Source organism: Piliocolobus tephrosceles, chromosome 9, assembly GCF_002776525.5.
Source record: "Piliocolobus tephrosceles isolate RC106 chromosome 9, ASM277652v3, whole genome shotgun sequence".
In the NCBI taxonomy this organism is placed as follows: Eukaryota; Metazoa; Chordata; class Mammalia; order Primates; family Cercopithecidae; genus Piliocolobus; species Piliocolobus tephrosceles.
This window is the reverse complement of record NC_045442.1, coordinates 11,363,033-11,380,096: the sequence shown is the minus strand read 5'-3', so window position 1 is coordinate 11,380,096 and position 17,064 is coordinate 11,363,033. Positions and strand designations below refer to the sequence as shown.

At 47.2% G+C, this 17,064-nt stretch overlaps 1 pseudogene; it reads left to right on the top strand.

The window, feature by feature from the left end:
- The first annotated feature begins 1,536 nt into the window (after positions 1–1,536).
- Positions 1,537–1,636, top strand: LOC111550834 (annotated as a pseudogene).
- Positions 1,637–17,064: the final 15,428 nt, after the last annotated feature.

Here is a 17,064-nt window from a genome sequence, read left to right as displayed (position 1 = left end):
GCATTCGATGTGGCATCCGATGTGGCAACCGATGTGGCATCCGATGTGGTATTCGATGTGGCATCCGATGTGGTATCTGATGTGGTAGCCATTAGCCATGCGTGGCCTTTGAGCACTTCAAATGTGGCTGGAGCAAACTGAGAAACTGAGTTTTCAATTTTATTTCATTTTAATTCATTTAAATTTAAATTGCCATAAGCTTAAGTAGAAGAAGCAAGGTAACAACAGCACCCAACATGAAACCAGAACTGGATGCTTCCTGGCTTTGCAGACTCTCTAGGGTTCCAAGTCTCTCAGTCTCTTCCCAGGCCCTCCACGAGTGGAGCTTCAGTGGCAGGCCGTGCCCATGCCTGAGGCTCAGCCTGAGGCCACCTCAGACTTCTTTCTGGAGAAAGCCGTGCTGCAGAAAAAGAAGGTTCCCATGCTGGGGAAGTGGAGCTCAGCACTGTATTGATATTATTCTTATCTTGCTCCTTCTACTTGCGCTAACCACTTGAATTTAAATAAATTAAAATGAAATAAAATTTAATATTTCACTCTTAGTCACTCTAGTCATGTTTCTTTTTGTTGTTTCTTAACTCCTCCTTGCAGAGGAGCGCTAACTCACAGGCTGTGTGCCCAGAGTCGGCCAAGCCACCCTTCAAGTGCTCAGCGGACTCAATGGCTAGTGGCTGCCCTGTGGGCATGGCAGATGTGGGACAAAGGGCTCCTATGGCCGCCCCTCATGCCTTTGAGCTTTGTGACTTTGAGTCAGTCATGTGACCTTTGTGCTTTTGTTCCTTGACTTTACTCATGCCATAGATTTACCGGGAGCTGCTGCAGGCCAGGCTTTGGGTGAGGTTGCAAAGGCGAACAAAACACACAGTCTCTGCCATCTTGGAGCCTACAGTGTGTGGGGAAAGACAGTTATTAGTGGAATATGCACTACAGAATGCCTGGGTGCCCTAAGAGCACAGTTTCCAGAGAGCATAAAGCAAAGAAAGCTGACCTGGATCCTGGTGTGGGGGTCAAGGCCCAAGGAGAGCCCTCCCAGGGGAAGCAATGCTTACACGGAGAGCTGAAGTAGGAGTGGGAATTGAAACAGGTTTAGGTGAGGATGTAGAGAAATGACTACTCATATGCTGCTAGTGGGAGGGTGAAATGGTGCCGTTGCTTTGGAAGACTGGTGGCTCCTCAAACAATTAACGTACAGTACCATGTGACCCAGCAATTCTCACCTCTAGTTACATACCCCCCGAGAAAATGAAAACGTTTGCCCACCCAGAAACGTGAACATGTATGTTCATAGCAGGTTATTCACAATGGGCAAAACAGTGGAAATTAGCCAGGAGAAATGGCATGCACCTGCAAAAAGGGTGAGGTGCCTGTAGAAAGGGGGTTGGTGCATGCCTATAGTCCCAGCTGCTTGGGAGGCTGAGGTGGGAAGATCACTGGAGCCCAGGAAGTGGAGTCTGCAGTGACCCGTGATTGCACTACTGGACTCCAGCCAGGGTGACAGAATGAGACCGCCCTTTACAGAAAAAGAAAAAAAAGTTCTCACTTTGGTAGCAGATATACTAAAATTGGAATGATATAGAGATTAGCATCACACCTGCACAAGGATGACATACAAATTTGTGAAATGTACCATGTTTTTAATAAATTTTTTTAAATTAAAAAAAAGTAAAAGAAAAAAAAAAAGAGAAGTGGAAACAACATAAATGTCCATCAGTGGATGCATGGATAAACAAAATGTGGTCTATCCATGCAATAGAACACTACTCAGCCCTTTAAAGGAATGTAGGACTGGCACATGCTACGTGGATAAACCCTAAAAAGATCATGCTAAGTGAAAGAAGGCAGTCACAAAAATCACGTATTATGTAACTCCATTCATACGAAATGTCCAGAGAAGAAATGTCTACAGACAGAAAGTAGATTCGTGGTTGCTCAGGGCTGGAAGATAAGAGGATGGTCACTAAAGGGCACAGGGTTTCCACTTTAGGTGATGAGAATGTTTTAAAATTGAACGATGGTGATGATTAGACAACTCTGTGAATATGTTGAAAACCACTAAACTGTACACTTAAGTGGACGAATTGTGTGATACATTAATTCTATCTCAATAAAACTGGGGTTTATTTGGGAAAAAAAAGAAGAGGAATTAGGGGCTCAGGAGAAGATTTAAGCCCAGACAATGTGTGCAAGTGAGCCTCGTGCCTTTAAAAAACATGGAGGAAGGCCCCAGTGGTCAGAACCAGCAGAGCCAGCACAGCAGAGGCTGGACGTGTGGGCAGCCGGGACATCCCTGGGTTTTGGTATCTTTCTCAAGAGCACCTAGTATTCAAGAGTTTCAAGTCTGGGGCTACCCCGATGAAACCTGGGTTTTGAAAAAGTTATTCTAGATGCTGTTTGCAAGCAGAGGTGAGGGGAGCTTGGGCAAAAATGCCAGGTGTCAACATGGTGTGAGATGTGTTGTGGGTGAGCAATGACTATCCGGGCCAGTGGTGCAGGGGTAAAAGAATTTACCAAGACAGTTGTAGAGAATGAAAGGCAAATTTACTAGAGAAAGTATGAAACTATGTTGTGAGAAGGCAATGGGCAGGCCAGCAGAAGAGGAGCTGACTGCAAGGAAACAAAGGCTGGCTGGAGATTTTATAGAATAATGCTTATGCTGTGTGCCGAAGAGGGCTTTGTGCAATACTGATAATGCAAGGTTGCAGGGAGCCAACTTGCAGGTGTCTGGTGATAAGTTGGGTGCACAATAGGTACCTGTCCTGGGCCATGAAGAAAGGCAGATTTGCAGCTTACGGAGATGCCCCACGTGTCCTGGTGGGAGCTTTCCCCTGCTCCCACCAGCCTGACTCCTTTTCCCTTACCAGGACTCCACAAGGAGGACAGGCTGGGAGAGATGTAGAGCTCAGCCCCTGCCCCATCCCAGAGAGGGAGGGAGAATCCCTTAACTTCCCTGCATGATTCCTTAACTTGCCCTGGTCCTGAGTTACCATTGAGGGGTGTGCCTGTGGCCCTTTGGGGCAGAAAGCTCCTCTGCTATCACATATCACAAAGTGGTTGTACCAGTTTGTTTAGAGAAACACATTCCCAAAGGACACTGGCTGGTGGCAGTATAAGTTGGCACTGCCTTTCTGAGGTCAGTGTGGCAGCATATTGGAAAAGAGCTTAGGATGTTAATTACTGTGGTAGATCATGATAATGAGGGCCCCAGTAAATCACACCTCCCTGTGTCCACACTCCTTGGCTTTGTGGTGCCACCCATCAACAGATGGAGTCTATTTCTACGTCCTTTTGGGTCTGGGTTGGCCCTGGGGCTTGCTTTGGCCAATAGAGTGTGGCAGAAGTAACATGGTAGCATTCAGTAGTTTGGAGCTCAATGTGCCTTGTAGCTTCTACTCTGGCTGCTTGGAGACCTGGGACCGTGTAGTGCAGGTCGCTGCTAACCTGCTGGAGGGTACGTGGCCATGTGGAGGAGAACCTCAACCCGACCACCAGCCCCAATTGCCACACATGTGAGTAAGGCCATCTGAAACCTTCCAGCCCAGTTGACCCTGCTGTGGAATGCAGCCTCACGACTGACTCCAGAAGAAACTCTGCAAAGGATTTCTTCAGCCAACCCTCAGCATCATAAGTAGTTAATCGTTGTTTTAAATCACTAAGTTTGGGGGTGCTTTATTACCCTGCAAGAGCTAACTGCAATACATACCCTTTGAATTAAGCAAATCCACTTTAGTAATTTATACTTATAAAATAAAAATCCAGAAAATAGCCCATGATTTAGGTACAGAGGCATTCCTTATAGCATTGTTTGTAATACAAAGCATCAGCATGATTTTAGTTGCCCAGCAGCAGGAATTAAACAGAATAGGGTAGATCTGTACACTAGACAATCATTAGAAAGTTTTTGTTGAAGCAACTTAGTGGCAAGATTTCCAGAATATACTGTTAACTGGAAAACTAAGACAATTCTTTTTAAGTATGCAAATATGATCTATTAAAATATGCATATTCTAAATATATTTTAATGAAATTGATGGGTCCAAAAGCATATGCAGCTTTGATATGATAGTATAAAATTGTTCTCTAATGTGGGTGTGATAATTCATCTTCCTCCCAACACTGAGGAACCTTGCTGCTGCTTTGTGTCCCTGTTGCAGGTGGTAAAGGGTGCTTGACTGATACATTTGAGAGGCTGGTCAATCCATGCACAGAGCTGATGTGAGTTAAGGCAAAGGAAGCTTCAACCTTTATTTCACTTAGCAGAATTTCCTGATTTCTTGGTCACTCAGAGACACCTTCTCAGGACTTATTTCTCACCCAACCAAAGGGGCATCATGTGCTCCTGGACTCCTTTAAGGAGAGAGAAACTTTGGGTGCAGCATCATGAATTGTAAGCAGGAAGCCAGGCTTCTGAGAGGCAGATGGAACTGCAGCCGGGAGCAGGGGGCTTGTCGTTTGTCTGCCCTGAGCCACCAGAAAGGGTTCAGTGAGTCTTGAACACAGTGACTAACTTCTCTTGAATCTATGCATCACTGCACAGCACAGCCAATTGCTTGGCTCCACCAAGAAGAGACATGAGTCACTCGATGTCTTACTGTGGCCTGAGCACGTTTTATTCCAAGCAGGTGCAACTGTTCCTGTATGTACCTTTGAGATACCCACGAAATGAATAATGCTTGTTGTCCTCCTCCAACACCAACTAAATATTGAATCAATGGTTTGCTATTATAATAACAAGTGAATATTGCACTAAGACTCTTTTGTTTTGCTGGTTCAGTGCCAGGGAGATAGGTTCCTATTTCTTTTCCTGGCTGTTGGGTCACGACTGACGGTCCCTGGGATGTGGGGCATCTCTCTAAGTAACAGGAAGTATATTAACTCATGGGTTAATTGAGAAAATCATTGACGAAACCACATGAGTGTGTACTGTGCAAGCAACCCTTGGACTGCCATAGAGGCCAGGGATAGGGAAGGAAAATTGGACCCAGCTGTGGCCTGCTTAGCTCTTTTCTTCCAATGTGGGTCACTCCTTGAACTAGGACAGTCTGCAGGTGTTCCCATTGTGCTCAGACAAACACTCAACTCTTAACCCTTGAAAGAAAGAAGTAGGAACAAAGGCCTGCTCGGGCATGTTGGAGACACAGAAATTGTGGAGGGAAAAGCGGCAGGCCCTTTTCACATGGTGGCTGCCTTACCCTCTCTTACTCTATTATACAATCTGTTCAACTTAGTTAAGACCCTATCGCTCTAGATTCCACCCCCTCCTTCCCTACCACTCTCTGGCTGGGTGACTTTTGGCAAATTGTCTATTTTTTCTGAGCCTCAATTTCTCATCCTCACAGAACCATTGTGAATACTAAATGAGGGGCAGAATGGGGATGTGTGATAGGAAGAATAATGGCCCCAAAGACATCCATGCCCCAATCCCCAGAACCTGTGAAAGTTAGCTTATGTGACAGATGGAGCGCTGCAAATGTGATGAAGTTAAGGGTTTGAAGATGGGAAAATTATCCTAGATTATCCAGGTGGGCCCAGTATACCGAAGGGGTCTTGATAAGAGGAAGGCACACCCTCACAGAGGCAGAGGGCAATGAGACTACCGAAGCAGAGACGGGAGTGATGTGGTCACAAGCTGGGGGATGCACGCAGGCCCTAGAGGAGCAGACTCTCCCCTGGAGTCTTGGAAGGAACCAGCCCTGCTGACCTTGACTTTAGCCAAGTGAAACTGATTTCAGACTTCCGACCTCCAGAACTGTAAGAGAATACATTGGTATTATTTTAAGCCATCAAGTTTGTGATTTGTTACAGCAGCTGCAGGAAACGAATGCAGGCTGATTTGTAAAGTCCTCCTGTGAAAATGGCAGAATCTCCTGTAATGTAGCCAGAGCCAGGTGAGGCCCAAAGAGGTGGGTGTGCCTGATAAGCCAGGAACCTGTCATTCTGCAGGTGTCTATTTGCATGAGCTTATTTGCAGGGTGCTGCCTGTGAGGCAGGACTATGCCTGCTGCCTGACCCTGCCTGGTCACCCAGATATGAGCTCAAGCCCAGTGAGGAGACACTGCATAGACAGAGGTTAAGGAACAGTTCTCCAAAGGACTCTGACAGCTTGTGGGTACAGCTTGGGGCCCAGTGACAGGTGAGGTGTGGAAGGGGGCAGGGACATTTGTTCCATTTCTGTTGCACACTTTACGGCATGGCTACAGCTGGATAGACACTACCTGATGTATTCTGACACCCTGAAGGCTACAGACATCTCAAGACCACTAGCAGACCTCAGTCTTGATCACTGTCCAGGTGGCAGTGAAGAAATATCCTCTTGCAGGCAGCAGGCATCACCAAGAGGTTTGAGCCAGAGATACGGTGCTCCCCTGAAGATACCATTGCAGGTGGTTAAGCAAAAGCCACTGGCATTTGGATGAATGTGTGTTGGTGCCCACCCACAGATAAGGCCTTGGGACCCCCAGGCCACTGCAGGGACTGCCTTTTGGCATCCACCGAGGTTTCTCTCCGGGACACCTGCTCCCTAGTGGACCCAGTGACCTGAGTCGCCAGCACAGACATGACCACACCTCCCATTATGTAAGGAAATCATGTATGATTCTCTGGGGAAAATACTTTCCAGTTCTCATCACTCCTCCCTACCTGCAACACATATTCTGAATCCACCTGGAGAGCCATGAAACTCGATGGCAAGTGGCAGGTCAGATGCCACCAGGCTTCTCCTTCTGGCCCTGTGTCTTCGCTCTACCTTATTTTCCTGCTTCTTGCCACTCTCTAGACTGATCTTGCTCATTCTGGCTTGTTCATCATGACTCCAGGAGAGCGAGGACTTTGCCTTTTCTCCTGTGGAACGCCTGGCTCTGACACGGCTGCACGACGTGTCACAGCACTCATATCTCAGTGAATTAATTAGTCGACGCCTCAAGCATACTGAGGGTGGAGGGCGGGTGCCTGGGACTTGAAAGACATGTGGCACATTTCCAGGTCCACTGCGCACTGAGCTGGAAGATTTCAGAAATGAGCCATGTGGAAACAGCACAGGAAGCCCACAGAGCGCTTCTTTCATTGCAGTGGCCTGAGGGAGGCTCAGTGGAAAGCTATGGGAGAAACTGACCTGGTCCTCTGCCACGTGACAGCTTCCTCTTCCCTGAGGGTGTGGGAGAGACTGGGGATGGGGGAGGGAGGAGGAAGCAAGCGGGATTTCTCCTTTGGGGTCTTTCTCTTCCTGCCTTCTCCTCCTTGGCCTCATTTTTGTAGCATCATTACAGACTGCATCTTCTGTCCCCGCCACCGCCCTGCCTGTCCTCCCTTCTCAGGCCTGACTCCTGCAGTCAAGTGTTAAGAGTGTTCTGGAAAGTTCCTTCCGGGTCACCCAGTGCTTAAGAAAATCTCACAAGAAGATCTTAGCATCACTGTGTTTTCCATCTTGAATCATTCTGATATGAACTTTGTGGTACCAAGGTGGGAGGAGGAAGAAAAGGGGAAAGAAAAAGACAGAGAATGTCTTCATTGATTCAAGGTTTTCTTCTTCAGGAAGTCAGTCCACAAAATCCCAACTGTTCTTGATCTCTGAGACTCTCAAAGCCCTACATGGGTAATGCTTCTGTGTGATAGGAAACAATTTTCTTCCCCCTAGTTCATCTTAGATGGACACTTGTATAAAGTACAAAGAAAAATGAGTAACTCAAAGATTTACAAAATACAACCTCGTTCATGGTGCATTTGTGTGTGGCAACACCCCAATGCTGTAAAGGTTTCTAAATGCCTACTCCCCATTTCTGCAGCTATCCCATTGAGCATGGACAATAACTGTCTGTGCACTGGTACCAGTTTGCGAACACACTTGGAGCTCACAGCATAGATTCATGGACAGACTGCCTGTTTAAGGCTAGAGTCCTGCAAGTGTTAGTTATTCTTTAGTATATGAATCTGCAGCCAAAGACTTTCTCAGTAGAGAAGGAAAAAGAAAAGCCACTCTGATGCTTTACCATTCACCCTGGTCTTGCTACAGGGAAAAAGCGAGCTCCAATAAACAGAGGGTCACTAAGCCACTGTCTCCTTGGCAGCAGACAGAGAAGGCCTTGTTTGGTTGTCCAGGACTGTCAGAAAATGGAGAAGCCACACTTCTGCCATGAGGGAACACCGGAGGTCGTGTTGGGTGGGAACCTCCACCAGTCCTGTCAGGGAAGCTGGCCCATGTGAGAGGAGTGGTTACTGCCACATTAGTTCCGAGGATTAGCATGAATCTTGTGCCATGACTTCAAAGTCGTGATGACTCCATTTAAAAAACGGTATTGGAGGGCCAGGAATGGTGGCTCACACCTGCAATCCCAACACTTTGGGAGGCTGAGGCAGGTGGATCACCTGAGGTCAGGAGTTTGAGACCACCCTGGCTAACATGGCAAAACCATGTCTCTACTAAAAATACAAAAATTAGCTTGGCATGATGGCTCATGCCTGTAATCCCAGCTACTTGGGAGGCTGAGGCAGGAGAACCACTTGAACCCGGAGGTGGAGGTTGCAGTGAGCTGAGATAGCACCACTGCACTCCAGCCCTGGTGACAAGAGCGTCTCACAAAAAAAAAAAAAAAAAAAAAAAAAGGTCATTGGTACCTAGGATGGCTTGCGTGTTTACTATGTGGTTGACTCCCAAGGTGTCATCTTCAGCTATCCTATTTGGTTGTTGCCATTGTTATTGTTGTCACTTCAGAGATAAGGCAATCGGCCTCAAAGAGCCAGAGGGCACGGCCAATAAGGTGAGACTTGTGCATGGCAGCTGGGATCTGAACAGGGACCATCTGGCTTCAGGGCACCCTTATCTGCTGCATCAGGCCACCTCCCAGGTTCGTAAAAGGGGCTATTCAGGATGCTTTGGAAAAATATTCCCTGGCACAGGGCTCCCTGGAGTCAAAGGCAATCTCTGTGCATTGAAACTATGTAAGAGCAAGAATTCAGCCACAGAAGTCATGTAGAGCAATAGTTCTCAGACTTGAACATGCATCAGAATTACCTGGAGGGCTTGTAATCACACAGACTGCTGGCTCTCAACCTTAGCGATTCTGACTCAGTAGGTCTGGGTGAGATGGGAGAATTTGCATTCAGCAAAGCAGCAGGTGTTGTCCAGGCTGCTGGTCCCTGGCTCACACTTTGGGAGTCCCTCGTGGAGAGACAGGCAGGACTGTGCTCTGGGATGTGCTCTGAATAGGATTGTTACTCCCTGGGTGAGGCGGTCCTGAGGGGGTGTGGATGAAAAGCCTGCTGATAGCTCCACTGTCCACTCCAGACATCCTCCCATCACCCCTTTGCAAAGGGCCAGTCTCTCTAAATGCAACACAGCCATACTCAGCTTTGGGGCATGAGGACTCAAAAGCAAATGCTCTGATACCTCTTGGACTATGTTGCTAGCCCCGCGCCAGGTGCAAATTAGGTGTTTACCAAGTGCCCAGGTAGATTCTCTTCGATTAGCAAATCCTGTGAATTCCTAGATATCCCCTGGGTGGGAGAAAGAGCTGATACTTTTCTTCCTCCCCACATTATTTTACTTACTTTTAAAATTGGAGATGTACTGACTCAGCTCAGAAATGACAAGGTGATATGGTGTGGATATTGTCCCCTCCAAATTCCATGTTGAAATGTGATCCCAGTGTTGGACATGGAGCCTAGTGGGAGGTGTATGGGTCGAGGGGGCAGATCCCTTGTGAATGGCTTGGTGCCCTCCCCATGGTAATGAGTGAGTTATTGCTCTCTTAGCTCATGTGAGAGCTGGTTGTTAAACAGAGCCTGGCTCCTCCTCCTTCCTCTTGCTCCCTCTCTCACGATGTGACATTCCTGTTTCCCCTTTGCCTTCCACCATGATAGGAAGCTTCCTAGGCCCCCACAATAAGCCAAGCAGATGCCAGCACCATGATCCTTGTATGGCCTCCAGAACCATGAGCCAAATAAACCTTGTTTTAAAAATGAATTACCCATACTCAGGTATTCCCTTATAGCAACACAAAACAGACTAAGACACATGGGAAGGCAATGGAAAATGAGATTCCACAGGGAAATTGACATTTTATGCAAGAGAAGGAATAAATCAACCCAGCACTCCCACAGCCCAGGCAGGCAGGCTCTCAGTGCACTAGAATCCAACCTGCACATGGTGGGTGACACTGTGTTGTGACTTCTGCCTGAAAAGTGAATCACTCTGGTCAACAAAGCAACATCAGACTTGACAGATGTGACTATTATTTCAGGACCCTCTTGGACCTGGTGTTGCTTTTCAGAGGATCCACTTCATATCACAGCAAACATGTGAAAACTCAGCCCCTTCCATGTTACAGCTAACCTATTCTCTTGTTGATTTTGAAAGGATTTTTTATAATTTTGCTTTTGGAATTATTTAGCCATAAAAAATATTTAATGTATAAGTGGCCATGATTTCTTAGCAGTCTTGTATATTTGGGAACTTTTTGTGAATTGAAATAAATCTAGGCTGGGCATGGTGGCTCATGCCTGTAATCCCAGCACTTTGGGAGGCCAAGGCAGGTGGATCGCCTGAGGTCAGGAGTTCGAGAGCAGCCTGGCCAACATGGTGAAACCCAGTCTCTACTAAAAATACAAAACAGAAGCCAGGCATCATGGTGGACACCTGTAATCCCAGCTACTCGGGAGTCTGAGGCAGGAGAATTGCTTGAACCCAGGAGGCAGAGGTTGCAGTGAGCCAAGATTGCGCCATTGCACTCCAGCCTGGGCAACAGGAGCATAACTCCATCTCAAAAAAAAAAAAAATTATGTGTGAATATTTATTTAAATATGTATTAATTCCAATGTTGTTATTTCTTATTTTGGAGCGAATAGATTTTTTTTTTTCCTTCAGCGTTTAATCATGTCGAAAGGCTCATAGGACCAAGCACTGGCTTTTTAGTGCCTAGAGGTTAAAATATTCCTGCCACAGGTGGGGTGCTCTTCTGCAAACGCCTCGGCCTGGGCGCTCTCCTGTGGACGTTTGTGAAGCTCATTCCCTCCGCTCCACCAATTGTGAGCATGAGCATCACCTTCACCATGAGGCCGGCCCTGGCCACACTCTCCCTTCCTTGGCCTCCCCAATCCTCTTTACTCTTCTTGCCTTTGCCACCTTCAATGGTTCATGACATGTACTCACTTATCATGTGTACTATTTACTATCTGTCCCTCCCAGCCCAGCCCCACCTACTCCATTCAGATAGAATAGAAGCTGCAAGAGGACTCAGGGCTTTGTTTTTATCCCAAGTACCTAGAAACATGCCTGGAACTTAATGTATTTGTTGGGTAGAAGTGCACATCAAATTGCAGCTAGGGGTCAAGATACTAAATGGGGGCTTTTCCTTATGTGCCCGAAGCCAAGGAAGGAGACAGAACCTTCTCTTGCATAATAATATCTACGAAAGCTGTTGGCCAAGCTTTACCTGGAGGATGAGGAAAGTCTGGGTGTTGTTTCAGTGCCCTAACTGCCAGAGCTTGAACTCAAAACTGGGATTGTGCAGGCAGGATGGCTTTAGTTGGGTGCAGGAAGTCCAATCCATGTAAATGTCATCTGGTGCCTCCTTGACCTAGATGGCCTAATTGCCTCTGATGGCCAGATGGCGAGGAGGTAACAAAGGGAGTCATACTTCTGGAACATACTCCTGAAGTCTTCATGAAGTGCGCTGTCCTAGACTTATTCTGTCCCCCATGCGCATAGAGTGTTGTTGAAATTGTCTGTTGTATCTTCAAAAGTCACCATCAGTTTGCCCTTTGGGCCATTATATGTGCCACCTTCATTATGGGTAGCCTTTCTGAAGAGCCCAGTACAGCACCAATTGCTTTCCTGGTCACTGATCAGGGCAACTAATTTCTTAGGCAATTAACCTGCATCGTCCCCTCACCCCTCTTTACTATGCCCTTGAGAATGCCTCAGTTAATTAACTCAGATAATTTCTAACTCCCACTTGAGCCAGCAATTCTTAAATTTAGTTTAAAACCCAAATTTAAAACAGGCGATAGAGATCCTCCTATTTCTTTAGACTGGTGGATATTAGCACTCCCAACTAGTAACAACATTAATAATGTAATCATAATTTTTTGAGCCCCAGCGTGCTACGTAATGTTATCACCAACTCTTAATACATTATAGGAGGATCCTTTCATGCAGGTTAATTAGATAAACATATGCAAATTCGATGGCATTTTTCTTCATTTTGATGAGCAAGGATTTGTTTTGATTTTCCCAGTGGGGAATTTGTGTGTGCAGGATTATGATGTTAAGTTGAACTGTGGTGTGTGTGTGTGTGTGTGTGTCTGTTAAGCCCAGCACTCTTATGTGTCTTTTACGATTGTCATGGTAGACATGGCAGGAAATGCTAGATCTTGAGTCCCAGCTCTTCCATTTCCCAGGTGCATAATATGCTCCTCTTTCCTCCTCTGTAAAATGGGACACACCTGGCAGGGTTGTACCAAGCTCTAAATGAAACTACATGTGCAAAACTGAACCTAAAATAGTGTGGCCCACACAGTACTTTGGTTTTGCTCCACTTGTCTGAGGGTCCATCATCAAAGAAGAGATAACAAGTCCATAGTGTCCTCATTGCCTTAAAGAAGTGGTAAAAGTCGGCCGGGTGCGGTGGCTCAAGCCTGTAATCCCAGCACTTTGGGAGGCCGAGACGGGCGGATCACGAGGTCAGGAGATCGAGACCCTCCTGGCTAACATGGTGAAACCCCGTCTTTACTAAAAAATACACACACACACACACACAAAAAAACTAGCCGGGCGAGGTGGTGGGCGCCTGTAGTCCCAGCTACTCCAGAGGCTGAGGCAGGAGAATGGCGTAAAAACCCGGGAGGCGGAGCTTGCAGTGAGGTGAGATCTGGCTACTGCACTCCAGCCTGGGCGACAGAGTGAGACTCTGTCTCAAAATAAATAAATAAATAAATAAATAAAATAAAAAATAAAATATATAAAAAAAAGAAGTGGTAAAAGTCTAGGTGCAAAGATGCAAAAGCATCTAGATGAGAGAATCAGGCAACAGGTGCAGGTGCAAGGCTTGCAGAACTGACTGACTGTTCAATGAGTTGATAGGAAGCTTTAATTGAACTGGAACTGGGTCTCAGCTTTATCCTATGAGCCGGTAGAGAAGATGGGGGTATCAAGAGACTCAAGGGGATTGCCCAGGCTCTGCTGTCACTCTCTAACCTTGAGCACACCTTTTCCCATGGAGGGGGCTCCCTATATGTATAGGGGTGGAAAGAGAAGCGGGCACTCCCTTGCTGCCTCCCTTCTAGCATGGCCATGAGAGACAGCACTTGTGAATGGCTCCTCAGGTGGCAGACATGCCAACTGTCTGTCAGAGCCATCTCCAACCCACAGGCTCTCAGACAGTAGGATGAGGGCCATGCCCTACCTCCAGACTCCCTCTTCCTGGGATTCTAATGTGCTTCCTTGGCTTGCTGATGTTAGTTGCATCTTCACTAATGAAGCAAATGATGCCCTTTCTTTCCCAGAGGAGGTTGGTGGCTGCAAAAGGGACAGCCCCACCTCAGGATGGGAGGGCACCTGGGCTGATGTTCTTCTCCAGTGGCAGCTTGGAGTGGGCACTTCCTGTGGTGCACATAGCCCCAGAATATTTGCCTTTGTTACCAAGATAGGCCCGGATGCACTTTCAAAGAAACCAGAAGCTGCTTCTCTTCAGGAACTTCGTTACCCTGGTTACCTGGCAGGGACATCTGTCTGCCACAGGGGGAGGTCCTTGAAAGTAACTAGTGCTTTACAAACACCACAAAGGCCAGGCCGGAGGGGCTCGGTCTCAGGGCCACAGTCATTTACCACCATGTCTATCCTGTCCTGCATTCAGTGACTCATTCTCTCCATTCACTGTTCATTCATTCAGGTACTACTTTGCTCCTTGGTTTTATTCAACTATCAGTTTGGTCATCCATCCATTGATTCATTCAGTTATTCAGTAAGACATTCATTTGTCCACCAATCTTCTCATTCATCCATCCCTCCATCCACCCATCTCCCCATTCCTCCATCCACCCACCCATCCATCCTTTCATTTGGTCAGTCAGGAATTAAACTAGCCAGGCAATCAATAGACACATATGTACTCCAATATCCAAAGCACTGTCTTTTGGGAGCAAGGACGGAAGGGCACTAACATCCATTGCCAGATTACTATGTGCCAGGTACAGTGCCAACCTCTTAACATATTTGATTTTCACATTAATCCCAGAGGCAAGTATTATGCTTCCCACCTACAGAGGAGGAAAGTAAGGCCAGAGAAACTGGATGACCTGTCTAGAGACAGTCAACCAGTAGGAGACAGAGCCAAGGTTCCAACCCAGGGCTTCCTAATTCTTTAGCCCCTGTCTTTTCCAGTTTCTGTTTATCATCACTATTTACAAAGTGCTTTGGTATTCCTGTGATACCACAATCCTGGGAGATGCATCATATTGCCCCACTGTGCAAATGAGGAGAGTGTGGCTCAGGGAGGTTGTGAGATGCTGGAGGCCACACGATGGCTAAGGACAAAATTAGAACTTGAACTCAGGTCTTCTGAATGCAAAGGTTTTGTTCTTTCCACAGCATTGTGTGCTCCAAGAATTAGCCACTTGGAGTAGCAAGTTCTGAGTGGCTCTGTTCACTGGATGTATGGGAAGGAACCCTGGGTTCTGGGGAGGGGGTGATGATCATGTGCTGGGGGGCAGGGGAGGATTTATAAAGGAGGGAGAGCCAAGCCAGGCTTGAAGGACTGGGGAATGTTGCCAGCTGGAGAGCACTCCGAATGAAGCAGAGGTGCAGAATCTGTTTAGGGGTTTGGCTAGAGCAGGACACCTGTGTTGGGCAAAGGAAGATGGAATGTAGGTGGGGCCTTCCCTTCCAGAAAGACTGCTCAAAGAGTCCAGAGGACTTAAGTAATCCACAAATCTGACTGTGTCTCTCTCTTAGTTAAAATTCTTCAATATCCCCTCTCCATTTCTTCAGGATAAAACCCGCACCCTTTACCCTCTGTCCCTGTCCCTCTGCCTGTGCACCTGGCCAACACCCAGCAGCCCTGCCCACAGGGCATCCTACCTCTAACATGTCTGTGTAGGTGCCTGGATGCAGTGGCTTCTCCCGGCAGTGACTCAGGGAGCAACTTTTGTTTCAAGGAACCGTATGGGCAGGCCCGCCACTCCCTGGCTGGCCTTTTCCATCCAAAACAAACAGTCTGGCAGGCAGCATGTGGGCCCCAGAATTAAGAGAAGGGCATTTCAGGATAACCAGGAGAGCTTCCAGAGAAAAGCTCATTTGTTGTTAGGAAGTAAAGATGATGAACCCAGGAATAGGCCTGGGTAAGCGTGGGTGTGTGACTTCTCTAATGGCCCAATAGACACCATAATAAAAGCCACTTATTGAGAACTTACTGTGTTCTAAGTCCCATCTTCACAACTTCTATGCAGCAGAGGGATCATTTGCCCAAGGAGGAAACTGAAGCTCAGAACCCTTTAGCCAGTGGCTCAAAGTTCCACAAGCCAGCAAGCAGTAGATTTGAACTCGGGTTTGTCCAGCACCAACAGCACCCTTTGCAACAGCAGCATGGGTCAAAAAGCTTAGATCACAGAGATGTGATCATTTAGGTCTTTGCAAAAAATCAGTCATTTTCATATTTTTAGAGCAGTTTTCCTAAACAATGTGCTAGTCATCTCTTTGGGACAAAAAGCCTAAATGGATGGAGAACTATTGAACCAGGACATTAGGTTTTCTGAGTGGTGCTGCTGGGTTGCCATACTGGAGTGGGAACTATACTGACGGGCTTATGTAATTGACAAGAGAAAGGACAAGAGGAATCAGAGAAGGAATCCCACAATGAATCCCAGAATGGTCTCCTCTGACCAGCTTCCTGGGCAGCTCCACATTCCCCAGTGGAAAGCGGGCAGAAATGGAGAGATCAAGGCCATGTAGCACTGCCCACGATGGAGCTCAGGGCCATGCCAGGACTCCAGCCGCCAGTCCCTTGTAGGTGGGCTCACTTATGCCCTACCTAGGGGCTCCATTCTCCCAGGTTCTTAAGCCCATCTCCACAGGGGCCATATGGGGCTCAGCATCTGATGTGAAGCCTAGGGGCTTGGAATTAAGTCACCTGGAGCTGCTACCAGGAGTGAGCCCTGGGCAACTGCACATCACATTCAAGCTGAGTTTGTTCCACTGGATTTCCTGTCAGACTGTCCTAGGGGTCTCTAGCCCTTTTCCAGGCCTGGGGCTTGTCTTGTTTCTGCCAACCTCCCTTCTGAAAGCCAGATTTGCCCCCAGGCTCATCCACCACACCACTATCCCTTGATGACCCCCGCCCCTACTGCCCCATCTCTCATCCTGGACACTGTACTAGGGGCTGATGCTATTGAGGTAATTAAGACATGGTCCCTGCTCTTGAGGAAATCATGATCCCCTGGGGAAAACAACACTACAGTCTAAAAATGGGGAGCAGTGGGGTTGCAGAGGACAGAGGGCCACTTCTGTAAGCTCAGAAAGATGTCTCAGAGTCAATGAGTTTTGATTGGAGTTAATGTTTGTGTTCCAGTGTAGGCAGATTTTATTTGTGGGAGGTTAGGGGGTGGGGTGGCGCTGAAGGAAAAACCCATTCTGCGCAGAGGAAGCAACATGAAAAAAGACACAGGAGAGGAAACAACTCAATATCCTTCAGCAGGTGAATGGATAAACAAACTGTGGTGTATCCACACAAGGGAGTACTATCCAGCAACAGAGAAGAATGAACTCATACATGCAACACAGAGGAATCTCAAAATACTTAGGCTGAGCCAAGGAAGCCACACATAAAAGAGTACATACTGTATGAGTCCATTTACAGAAAGCTGTAGAACATGCAAACTGTAGTAACAAAAAGCAGACCAGTGGTTGTGGTTGGGGTGGAGGAGGTAGTCGGGGGGAATGATAAAGGGGCAGAGAGCAGTTCTGGGGGTGACAGATGTGTTCACTGTCTTTTTTTTTTTTTTTTTTTTTGAGACAGAGCCTTGCTCTGTTACCCAGGCTGGAGAGCAGTGCCACAATCTTGGCTCATTGCCACTTCCACC